General features: G+C 39.3%; 1 protein-coding gene and 1 pseudogene across 1 annotated transcript in view; one reads left to right on the top strand and one right to left on the bottom strand.

Annotated features, from left to right (window-relative positions):
• Positions 1–12,507, bottom strand: part of LOC138158498 (probable C-mannosyltransferase DPY19L2) — a 162,735-nt gene that overhangs the window by 44,336 nt on the left and 105,892 nt on the right. The window lies entirely within an intron of this gene.
• On the top strand, positions 8,435–9,788 carry LOC138158455 (T-complex protein 1 subunit theta-like; annotated as a pseudogene).

Here is a 12,507-nt window from a genome sequence, read left to right as displayed (position 1 = left end):
AACTTCACTACTTTACACAGAGAGGAGCATAAAGGGAAAGTAAGTCACAGACATGAGTTTTCTATCTTCTTTGACTATATCCCCCACTTTTAAATCTCTTGCCTGTTGTTGAATGAACATGTATTCAGTAACCAAAGTTAAAAATAAAACTGAAACATCTAGTTTTCTTCTATCTTTTCTTTCAAGAAAGACATATTCACACCAAAAGGAGACCAACAAAAATGCTTACTAGGAATCAAAATCCAAGACAGGTAAAGTGATGGATGATAAGACCATCTAGCCTCACATTCACCTTTTGGTCGCCATGAATTACACCAAGGCCTACTGTCACAACTTGATGCTCTCTCTACCCCTCAATGATGGCAATGATCTCTAAATAATCTTCAAGAACAGAGCTAACAAAAAGACTGGAGTTGACAAATGTCACCCCAATAGAAAGAAGACTGATCCCACTGGTGATCTTGACTCCAGCCAAGAGCAGAGAGCCAGTCTGGTAATTTATAAATGTTTTAAAAGAAAATGATAAGTTTATTAAGAACAAGTTATGCCATTTCCAACTCTGTCTTAGCAGGTTAGGTCTGGATGCCTCAGTGAATAGAGCTGGCCTGGAATCAGGAAGACCTGAGTTCAAATGCAACCTCAGAAACTTACCAGTTGGGTAACCCTGGGAAAGTCACTTTACTTGTCTGCTATAGTTTCCCCAAATGTAAAATGGAGAAAATATCACCTATTTGTCAGGGTTGTTGTAAGGATGAAATGACATTAAAAAGTGCTTAGTACAGTGCCTGGAACATAGTTAAGTTCTATATAAATTAACTAGATCATAGCGTAGACACAATGTATCTTGATTGTGTGTACAATTTAAGTGCTGCATGTCTACATAGTAAATACAGTGTAACTTGATTATGAAAATGTATTCAGCAAAGTTTACCTATCTTTATAAAAAATAGAGAAATATCTAAATCAAAGTACAATTAGATGGATTCATAAATAGTTAATCAATTAATGTCAATCTGGTGCAAGGTTTCTATTAGCATACCAAAAGACTTTGTTCTTGGATCCTCTTCTATTCACAGCATTATTAATAACGATGATGATAATACAGAAGCTACACTTGCTGCTAAATTTGCAAACAAGCTGAAAAAAGACTGACACACTGGAACTCAAAGTGAGGAGCCAAAAAAAATAAATCTTAATGGGCTAAAATGAAGGGCTTAGTCTAACAAATAAAATGTAATAGGGAGAAATGCAAAGTTCTACACTTGGATTCAAAAACACATCTGCAACAATACAAGATATGGAAGGCGTTACATATAAATTTATAAGAAAAAACTTAAGAGTTGCAGTAGGTTTAATGGAATGTGTGATATGGAAACCAAAAAAGCTAATACAACTTTAGGTTGCATAAATGAAATATAATGACCAGGATAAGAGTACTCCATATGAGAATCCAGTCACATTTTGCAAGGGACAATAGTTGCAACCTCCCTTGAGAAGGCCATCTACAATAGGTGTCTCCACATTCTCTCCTCTCACTCTTTTCTTCACTCTGGACAATCCAGGTCCTTTTCTCGTTATTCAAAGTTAAATGTTCTCTCCCAAGTTAACTGCCAAATCCAACTACCTTTTTTCAGTCCTCATTGTCCTTTGACGCTGTTCGTCATCTCACTCTCCTTGAAATCCTCTTCTCTCTGGGGTTTTTGGGACACCCCTCTCACCTGGATCTCCTGTTACCTATGTGATCACTCCTTCTCCATCTCTTTTTGATGGATTTTCACCCAGGTCATGCCCCTCCCCCCAACTGTAAGTGTCACACAAGGCTCTGTCCTGGGCTCTCTTCTCTTCTCCCTCTCTACTAACTCCACCTAGTGATTTTATCAGTCCCATGGATTTAATTAATATCCCTGTCCCAAACCTTACTCTCTCTCACTCCCTCCATTTCTAAGTTGTTACAAAGGCTTGCTGATTTTACCTTTACAGCATCTCTCAAATATGCCCCCACTTCTCTCCTATGACACAGTCCCAACCCTGGTGCTGGCCCTCATCCCCTCACGTCTGAACTATTTCAATAGCTGCCAAGGGGTCTGCCTGCCTCTGGTCTCTGTACCCTCCAGTCCAACCTCCACACCATAGCCAAATTGATTTTTCTATGGCAATGGTCCAAACCTATCGGTCCCATAAACTCCCTTCCTTCATAACATAGCCCTGCCCTCACATTTCCAGTCTTCTTATACCTTACTCCCTATCATATACTCTTCAATCCAGTGACACCAGTCCTCTGTCTTCATCTCACCATTCTAGGCATTTTCTCTGGCCATTCGCCATGCCTAAAATACTCTCCTTTCTCTTCTCTACCTCCAGGCTTCCCTGACTTCAAGGCTCTGCTAACATTCCATCCACATGAAGCCTTTCCCACTCCCTCTGATTCTGGTCCCTTCTCCCAATTCATTATTTCCTGCTTATCTTGTATGTGGCTTTAGTCGCACACGGTATTTGCTTGTGTCCTCCACGTTCGTTTGTGAAGCCCTTAAGGGCAGCGACTGTGTTGTGCCTTTCTACGCATTGACATACAGCACTGACATGCTTCTGACTGCCCAGCACATCCAGAGAAGGAAAAGGACAGTGAGGGACTAGAAACAATCCTCTATATCAAAGTCTGAATAACTCGAGGAATTGTAAAGCAGTGGGATGGAGCTGACAGTAGTACATTAGCCTTGTAAGTCTTAGACCTGGATTGGAATCCCTCCTATAACACCTTACTAGTTTTGCGAACTCAGGCAAGTCATTTAAATCTAAGTCTCAGTTTGCTTATCTAGAGAATGAGGGGATTTTGACTTAGGGATCTCTCGAGTCCCCTACAGCTCTAAGAAATATGTACCCATCTTTAGTTTGAAGAAGAAAAATGTAGGGGACATACGGTTCCTGCTTTTCATATATGGTCACATGAAAAGTAAGGGTCAATGAGATTACTTGGATTCCTAGCAAAAGTCTAGAATTTACTGCTGAAAGGAAGATTAGTGAATAACCCCAGAAGAATTCAAGAGGAATAGGGATTCTGTATGGATGATGATGTCTACCAAATCTCTCTCTTTGCAGATGACACTGTGCTGATCGCAGTGAGTTCCAGAGAGGCTTCTAAATGAGGTCCATAATGACTTAAAAGATTTTGGCCAAAATGTCCAGACATGAAGAGCCCCACTAAATAAGAATGGCTTATTGATATCCAAATAAAATATGTATGTGAACATGCAAACATAATTCATGTCTTGGACAATACAAATGGGCCAGAACTGACCAGGAGGAAGAATGTTACTGGACTCCCTTCATGTGGAATTCAAACTTCCTTTAATGACCACAAGATGTTCCCTGAAACTAAGGCCTATACTTTTAGATATATCTTTTGTTTTTGTATTACTTTCATTTTTAATATATCTCCTTTCCCTTCCTGATACAACTAACAAGCTATTTTAACAAAAGAAAAGGCAATTTAGAAAAATTAACAAGCACAGCAACCAAGTCTGATAATAATGCAGTGCTCCCTGCCCAGTCTCCCACCTCTGGCATAAAAGGAGGAAATATCCCAACTCTTCTCTGGGATCATGATGGCTTGATGATTCTAATTACACTGCCTTCCATTTCTTTTTTCAAAAACCCTCCCCACTAAAGCACTGGAGCGAAAGGTGCAGGTGGCTCACTGCACTCCAAGGCCCCCTGCTCAGCTTCTCTGCACTATGCCTCTCATGCCCCCTCAGTGTTCAGCATGGGGCCTGGCACATGGACTACACACTTAACAAGCACTTCTCGATGGATGGAGTCTTCAAATTCGCCACATCTTCACAATTTCAGCGTGTTTATGCTCCATAATTTATTCAGCCATTTCCCAAACAATGAAAAGCAAATATTCTTGCAATGGAGTTACTCTCTTTGAGCTATGAAATACAACATGCTCCTTCAGGATAAAGCTGAATAAAGATACGGTGAATCAAAGTAGGCTGAACATATTGCAAAGATTATGAAGGATATCACCAAATAAATGCAGGCCTGAAGAAGAACACAGGCTGATAATATGGTAAGAATGAGAAAGAACCCATGACCAATACCTTGGAATGGCAAGAGAATTCAAGGAAGGTTCTCCATATGGAAGGTGGCTCCTCTGGACTGAACTTTATTTCAAGAAAATCCAAACAAGATGGGTAGACATTTATGGGTTGGGATATGCCTAGGAAAGGAGTTTCCACATCAAATGGATCTCAGCACTACTGTGACAGTGGAGGAGTGATGGCCACAAAGACCCATAATGTCCTCCTCAACAATAGGGCTTCTCAATGAATTTTATTTCTGATTTGGATAGTGATACTGGATGGTTATAAGTTAGCCTGGAATAGTAGAGAGAGTATCAGGTTGAAATCTAAGATGACCTGGGTTCGAGTCCCACCTCTGACACAATTCTGGCTATGTGACCCTAAGCAAGTCACCTAATTTTTCAGTGCTCCCAGGAGTTAAGATTTAAGTTGAGATAAGATGCCAACCTGCATTAGGGAAGGGAGTTTCTTCTCCAAAGAGTTCACTATAATAATGATTTTAGGTCCAATCCATTTCTCAATCCCAACAATGCTGTAGTATTATGTATAGTTTACCTAGATTTTAGTAAAGAATCATGTTATTCTTGTGGAAAAAAAGGGGAAAGACATGAGCTCAATGACGGTACACAGTTGGATTCAGAGCCACAGCAATGGTCAGACCTCACAGACCAGCAAGCTATCAATGATCTCATGTCCACAGAGAAAGTAACAGAACCCTCAAGTACTCTTGCGGAACACCCCTGGGAGCCAGGCGAGGCCCTATGCCGCTTTAGGTCTTCGTCAATGACTCAGATAAAGGCAAAATAGGCATTTTTATTAAATCTGCAGATGATCCAAAGCTAGAAAGGATAGCTAATATCTTAGATGATTCAGGATTGGATGAAATCTCAAAAAGTTAGAATGTGTCCCAATCTAAGATAAAATCAAACAGGGGAAAATGTAGTATTGTTTAGAATGATAAAATTCTTAGAACTACTAGAAAATTAGCTTTTGGCACTTTAAATGTGAACTATTCACCAATGACCAAGTAATGAACATACTTTGGCTAAAATGAATCTTAGAAATTTTGATATTCTTGCTTAAATGAACTAAGAAGACCTAAGGACATTGTAGCTACATGTAAAGATGGCTCACATGTCTTCTTTAGAAAGGCAAAGGAGGGGCGGCTAGGTGGGACAGTGAATAGAGCACTGGCCCTGGAGTCAGCAGGACCCGAGTTCAAATCCAGCCTCAGACACTTAACACTTACTAGCCGTGTGACCTTGGGCAAGTCACTTAACCCCAACTGCCCTCCAAAAATCAAAAATTAAAAAAAAAAAAAGAGAGTCAAAGGAGTTGGTGGAATTTGTTTTTTTCATAGCTTCAAAGGTAGCAAGAAATTTTATGGGATGTCTGAACATTCCATGTTGTGTTTGCAAAAAGACTATGAAAACATGGTAACCTAGGTGCCAATATCTACTGCAAAGAATGAAGAACCTGATAAGACCCTCCAGATTAAACCAATACATACTCTGATACTGACTTTATTCTAGAGCTGGGGACAAATGAGGACAGCAAATTTCAGAAAATGTGGATTAGGAATAGAAAATAAAATACACCAAGGACATGTTTATGACACACAAAGCCTCACATCAATATTCCAATACTCTTCCCAAGAAAAGTTTCTGAAAGCCCAGACATGGCAAGAACTAAATATGATAAAAATGAAATTAATACTGTTTTTAAAAATATAAACATATTTTATTTAAAACTGACAGTATTTTGACAGTCAGAGAATGATTTATTATTTAGGAGACAGTAATAAAAGAGTTGTCTGAGTATAGTCAGACCACCAACTTACTATTAGATTAAAGACCATGGGATCATAGATTTAGAGACAGGTCATCCACTCCAACCCTCTCATATAAAAAGAAATAATGATATAAAAGGAAATAATGGGGTCTATATGAGTAAAGTGACTTGCCCAGGGCCATACTCTTATCAGTGTCTTAGTAGAGATATGAACCCAGATCCTACTGCCTCCAAGTCCAGTTCTTTTATCCTCTATTTCACAATCAAAATTAATATGGGAATTAAATTAAAATGTGAATAAAAAAGATAGACTATGCAGTGCAAACAACTATAATGAGCTATTTAAACAGATTACTGAAGATAAAAATAGATGGGATATGGATGCAATAAACAACAAAGAAATTGAGTACATTAATTTCATTTGGAAATTGGGTCATGTAGCAGCAAGCACCCCAAGCGCGTCCTCAGGGTTTGCTGCCCATACAGGTTCTTGGATCTGCTTTGATAAAGGAAAGCAACTCAAAATGGGTTAGCAAGCTTACTTTAATCAGTCAGACATATATCGTTTACCTTGTTCAGGGGAAAAAGGTCAGCACCCGAACTTCAAAGCATACAGGCAGAATTATCAAGACAGAAACAGATCAAGTAGACAGCTTTCCAAACTGTCCAACCATTACATCCATACCCAGTCAACATCTGGGTTTCCACATCTGGGTTTTTCAAAGCCGGGCGACTCTCAACAACGGCTTCCCAGAATTCAGATCAAATCACAGAACACTTCTCAAAGTGAGTCCCAAAACAAAGCTACACATCAGGGCTTATATAGCCTTCTCCTGGCTCAGAAAATGTAACAACCTTATTGACTCACTGGCCAATCAAGAAGTATTTACTGAAAAACAAGCCTCCCACCCAAGGCTTCAGGTGCACTTTAGCCTAGGGTCAGGGAAGATCTTCCAAATTTGCATTTCCATTACAAGTCAACAAAAATCAACTGTCACAAGATAAAAAGGGCCTAAAAACAACCTAAGTTAGCAAACATTTGATTTACTTGCCAAGAGGAAGATGGTAGCCATGGGCAGTACCACTTTAGAATATAAATGTTTGTTAAATCTTAAAAGAGAAAAATGGTGGAAAATTAATAATAGTTATCATTCCATAAAACAAAGAGAAGCAATAAACTGGCAAAACTAGCTTGAAGAAAAGTTTGGCAAGAAGCCCAACTACAATAATAAGTAAAGGCATACCAAAGGTATATTAGGAAGTCTACGAGGACAACAAAAAACAGAAATAAAGTGGAAAAGATCTGCAAAAAGACTTTCACAACAAATCCTTTTCACCGCCAAGTGATCACACGTTAACTCTAACATCACAGGCTGAGATATTCTTACAGAGGCAGAAGAAATAGTGCTAACAAAAATGGGGGAAGGGAAGGAGTAGGACTAGAGTAAGTGCACACAAAAGAACAAGATACTGCAGGCAACACAACTGTCAGGGTGCTGAAGTATCAATTAACTAATGAGTTACTTTGAAAAGGTGGAGAAATGGAAAGATGTTCACAGGCAGGGAAAAAATATCAGACATTATTAATACCAAAGAAAAAACGACTAAGGAAACTAACCTATGTGTCTATTTTCCCATCTATGCAAAAATTTTAAGAATCATCTATACATACACCAAGGGCATCTTCAACTAGTACAGTAGTAGGAGACAGGCAACACTTTACCAATGCCAACAGCAGTTAACATTCTTACCCTAAAACATTTGAGAGAATCAGAGAGTACAAGATCCCACTGTACTTATATTATATTGATTTTTTTTAATGGTTTTAATTTGGTGCTAAGAAATTTGACTATCAAGGTCTCTCCCATGAAAAATTAGAATAACCTCAACTAATAGCCCAGTTATCATAGGGCAAGACATAAGGTAAACAGATGCATTCTTGTCAAAGTTCCTGCCACCATCAGAGAAAAGACCTAGTGGTAGGACCATGATGAAGTAGGACTTCCTATTCTGTTTTGGTGCTTTTTTTTGTAGATAACATCATGCTGGTTACATCAATTCCTGGAACATTGTTGAGTCCCTCTAATTAGATCCATGACCACTCAAAAAAAATTTGGCTTAATCACTCTCACAGGAAAAAAGCAAATGGCTGAAAAATATCTACTGTCCAGATAGGAAATACAGTTAGATGGCTAACCAAAAGATTGTACCTATCAGTGTGTGTGTGTGTGTGTGTGTGTGTGTGTGCGTGTGTGTATTCTTTTTCTATATGATCTTATGAGTGGATAAAGAAAAGAGGGAAGGAGGAGGATGGAAAGGAGGAATAATATAAATGAACAATGAGCTGGATTGAAAATGAACAGGAAGATGAGGGAAGACTAGACTGTCTTTTAGAAATAACAGAGTTGGCAGAGCATGATTTTCTCTCTCTTGGTATCTGGTTCATTGTGATCCATAGTTACCATCTCGCTATGTCGCTCCACATTCCCAAGGCTCCAGGTGTCATCTAGATGCTGAAAGGAGGAGCTAAACATCATGCAGGATTAGAGGAAGCTGTATATAGGAATATATAAACATGTAAGGAGCTTGTCCAAAAGACCCGTACTGCATATGGACCAAATGGGATGAACAAAATGGTTCTCAATCATCTGGAGAAGCTGTTTGTGACAAATGAGGCAGCTACTATTTTAAGAGAGAAGTGCAGCATGCTGCTGCAAAAACTACTGTAGCAGCTTCTCACATGCAAAAGCCAGAGGTTGGTGATGGCACAGGTTCTGTCCCTGTGTGGACAGATGGAGCCCTCCTAGAGTTAGCTGAAGGGCATTTGGGAACTGACCTGTTTCAGAGGTCACAGATTATGAAATAGCTTGCAGAAAAGTCCATGAAATTCCTCCTGATTTGGTATGCTGTTCTGCAAAAAAATCTTAGAGATGCTGATGAAGTACCAGTTCTGCTTCAGAGCTCCATCATGAGTAAGCAGTGTAGAAATGAAGTCCTTTTGGCAAAGCTTATTTCCCAGGCATGTGTATCTACTTCCTGATTCTGGTCACTTCCATGTTGATAATATCAGAGGCCACAAAATTCTGGGTCTGGTATCCATTCCTCTTTAGTAGGAAGTATACCAAGCATGATACAGTTTTTAAGAAAGAAACTGAAGATGATACTTCAGTGAAAGACATTAAAATCGGAGTGTATTCTTGTCTTTGTGATGGCATGATAACAAACTGAGGGAACAGTACCGATAAATACTGCAGAAGAACTAATGAATTTCTGCAAAGGAGAAAAAAAATCTTACAGATTACAAGTTAAAGGCTCCTACTGATTCTGGTGCAAATCTAACAGTAACAGGTGTCAAAGCTGCAGATATGGCTCTTCATTATGCTAACAAATAAAATATAACATTAGTCAGGTTGAATTCAAAATGGGATCTCTAAAGATTGTGTAAAACTGTTGATGCTATTGCCCTTCCTATACTAACTTCCCCTGTACTCAAAGAAACGGGCCACTGTGACAATGTCTATTTATCAGAGGTTGGAGACACACAAGTGGTTTTTCAGCATGAAAAGGAAGATGTGCCATTCCTACTCTAGCACTTCAAGGCTCTACAGATAATCTAACAGATGACACAGAAATCTAGGGCAGCAGGAAATTCAAGAGTTAAGGCTAATGAAGTGATCTCTAAACTTCATGCAGTATATCAAGAAGGAAACAAAAATGTTGGATTAGACATTGAGGCTGAAACTGCTGCAGTAAAGGATATGTTGGAAGCTGGCATTCAAGATACTTACCTTGGAAAATACTGGGCTATAAAAATGGCTACTAATGCTACAATTACTGTACTCAGAGTTGATCAGATAATCATGGCAAAACCTCCCACAGGAAAAAAAGGATTGGGATGATGATCGAAATGACTGAACAGGTTAACTGAACATCTTATGTTAAAAGACTGTATTGCAAGATGATGAACTGGGGCAGCCTGGTAGCACAGCGAGTAAGAGCACCGGCTCCAGTGTTGGGATGTCCTGGGGATCGAATCCCGGGCTCAGACACTTAGCACCCACCCAGAAACACCTGGCCGTGTAACCTTGAGCAAGTTACTTAATCCCAATCGCTTTAAAAAAAAAAAAAAGACGATGAACAAATACTATCAAGTTGTTATGGCAAAAAAAAAAATGACAGTTTCTTTAATGATCCTATACTTCACTCTAAAACTAAGGAACATCTTTTAATTCTGTCAGAATTGTTGTATGGCTATCAGTCATGAACACTACAGTTGTTAAAAAATTAAAATTGAGAATCACTCAAAGGATAATAGAGGAACCTTAAAGAAAAGAAATCAACCAGCATCTATTTAAAGCATTAACTGTGTGCTTGCACTAACTTCAGGGGATAGAAAAACAAACAAACAAATAAATGGTATCATCAAAGAAACATATAGAATAAAAAAAGACAATTTGGTCCTGTGAGAGGGGTAGAAAATCACTGAACTTTGCTAACATCACTGGTAAACTTGTATGTCAAGAGGGAAGGAAGGAAGGATGGACAGACGGATGGATGGAAGGAAGGAAGGCAAATGGGATGTATAATTCATGAAGACACAGACAAGAAACACAGAATTGGCAGTCCTATACAGATAGGATAAGATCTAAAAATCTAGAGGGAATATCTAGACTATTGAGATTACCAGTATTGGAGGAAAGTCTTACCCTTGACTTGAAAAATTAAGTTCTCAAGTTTCAAAACAGGCAAAGTGTGATTGTAGAGTAATTTTGCTCACAAGAGCTATGATTTTAATGCCACTTTTCACTGTACTCGAGTCAACAGTGATGTGGCAGTCCAAAATTCTGAGGCTGCATTAAGGCAGGTACGGTGTCGGGAGTGACGGTCCTGCTGTATTGTTTCCTAACTGCTTTGACAACAGGGAGTAGGAAAGGTGTCCTACAGAATTCCAGGGACGTAAGGGGCAAATTATAAGAATATATATTATATAATAATAGTATATAATATATAATATCTAAGTATAAGGAACAGTCAGGACAAAGGCTCAAGATAGGAAATGGAATATCTCAATATCTCTCCAAGAATCATAAGCAGGCTAGTGTACCTGGATTGTACAAGCAGGTGAAGGCGACTCAAGCACAAAATTTTAAATGCAGAAAGGGACCAGTTTATGAAGAGCTCTAAGCACCAAACAGTGAAGCTTTATACTTGACCCTGAAACTCAGTTAGTGGGACATGTGATCAGACCAATTTTTGGAAAAAGTGCCTTGGCAGTTAAGCAAAGGGTGGATTATAATGGGTAAGTCTGTAAGCAAGTTAGGCAATCTCAGTATTCCAGCTAAGAGATGATAAGAGTCTGAACTAGTTTTGTGACTGTAAATTGAGATAAAGTAGTCTAGTGGGAAGATGCTGAGAAGGCAGGAACAAGATTTGGTAATTACCTGGAGTGTGAAGTGACAATACAGAATAAAAGAAGGTATCAATGTTATTAGCCTGAATGACTGGAAGGATAGTAGTACCTTCAACAGTAATAGGAAAGTTTGGGGGCAGGTAGAGTTCTGGGGCAGAAAAGGGGATGGGAGAGATGATTCTCTTTTGGACATGGTTGAGCCTGAGATAACTCTGAGAAATCTAGTCCAAGATATCAAAGAGGCAGTTGATAATGTGTGACTGTAGTTCAAGTGAAAGATTAGAGCTGGATATCAAAATCTGAGAATCATCTGCCAAAAAGAAACCTGAACCCCTCAAATCTGATGAGATCACCAAGCAAAAAAATATAGAAGAGAAAAGAAGAAGCCCTAGGATAAGTTAATGATCAGAGAGATAGGTGGAGAATTGGTACAGTGCAGTGTCACAAGAAAACAGAGAGGAGTGGTCACGCAGGAAAGAGTTATCAACAGGGTCACATGCTTCAGAGAGGTAAAAAAAAAGAGAGAAAAGGCCATCAGATTTGGCAATTAAAACAACACTGCTAACTTTAGAGAGGGCAATTTTAGTTTGAATTATGAGGTTGGAAAATAGATTGCAGAGGGTTTAGAACAGACAGAAGAAGTGTAAGCAGTAAGTGTAGGTGGCTTTCTACACCACAAAGAAGATAAGAGATTTAGAAAATAGTTCATAGGGAAATGTAGGATCGAGTGAGATGTTTTTCTTGAAGAGAAGCAAGAAGTAGACATTTTTGGGTAGCAGAAATGAAGCTAGGAGATAGAGAAGGAAAATAAAAGGGAATGGGAAGACAGTGAGACCAATTTGCTAGAAAGGTTGAGAGGGACTGGAATCAAGGGTACTGTAGAAGGGCTGGTCTTGGCAAGAAACAAAGCCATCTCTTCATTGGAGACAAGAGTGAAGGAGGAAATAGTAGGGAAAGCTGTCTGAGTTATCTGAAATGAGGAGCAGGGAGAGAGAAGAGCTCTCAGGTAATGCTATCAGTGTTTCTGGGGAACTATGAGGTGAGGCCCTAATCAGAGAGAGCTGAAGAGGGGGTGTCACCGAAGGTTTGAGAAGAGATGAGAATGCATGGAACAAGCGCGCTGAGGGTGCAGAAGCTGATCCACTAAGGCCAAGAGAGTGTCTGCCCTGCCCCCCTGGGGCTCAAGCTGAGAATGGATAACCCCAGTCAGCAGTTTCTTGCTTT

The sequence above is a fragment of the Petaurus breviceps genome, unplaced genomic scaffold, assembly GCF_028583685.1.
Source record: "Petaurus breviceps papuanus isolate PSGF00001 unplaced genomic scaffold, PetGlider_PUasm1.0 174, whole genome shotgun sequence".
Lineage (NCBI taxonomy): Eukaryota > Metazoa > Chordata > Mammalia > Diprotodontia > Petauridae > Petaurus > Petaurus breviceps.
The sequence above is the reverse complement of the archived record's forward strand: the minus strand, read 5'-3'. Positions and strand labels throughout refer to the sequence as shown.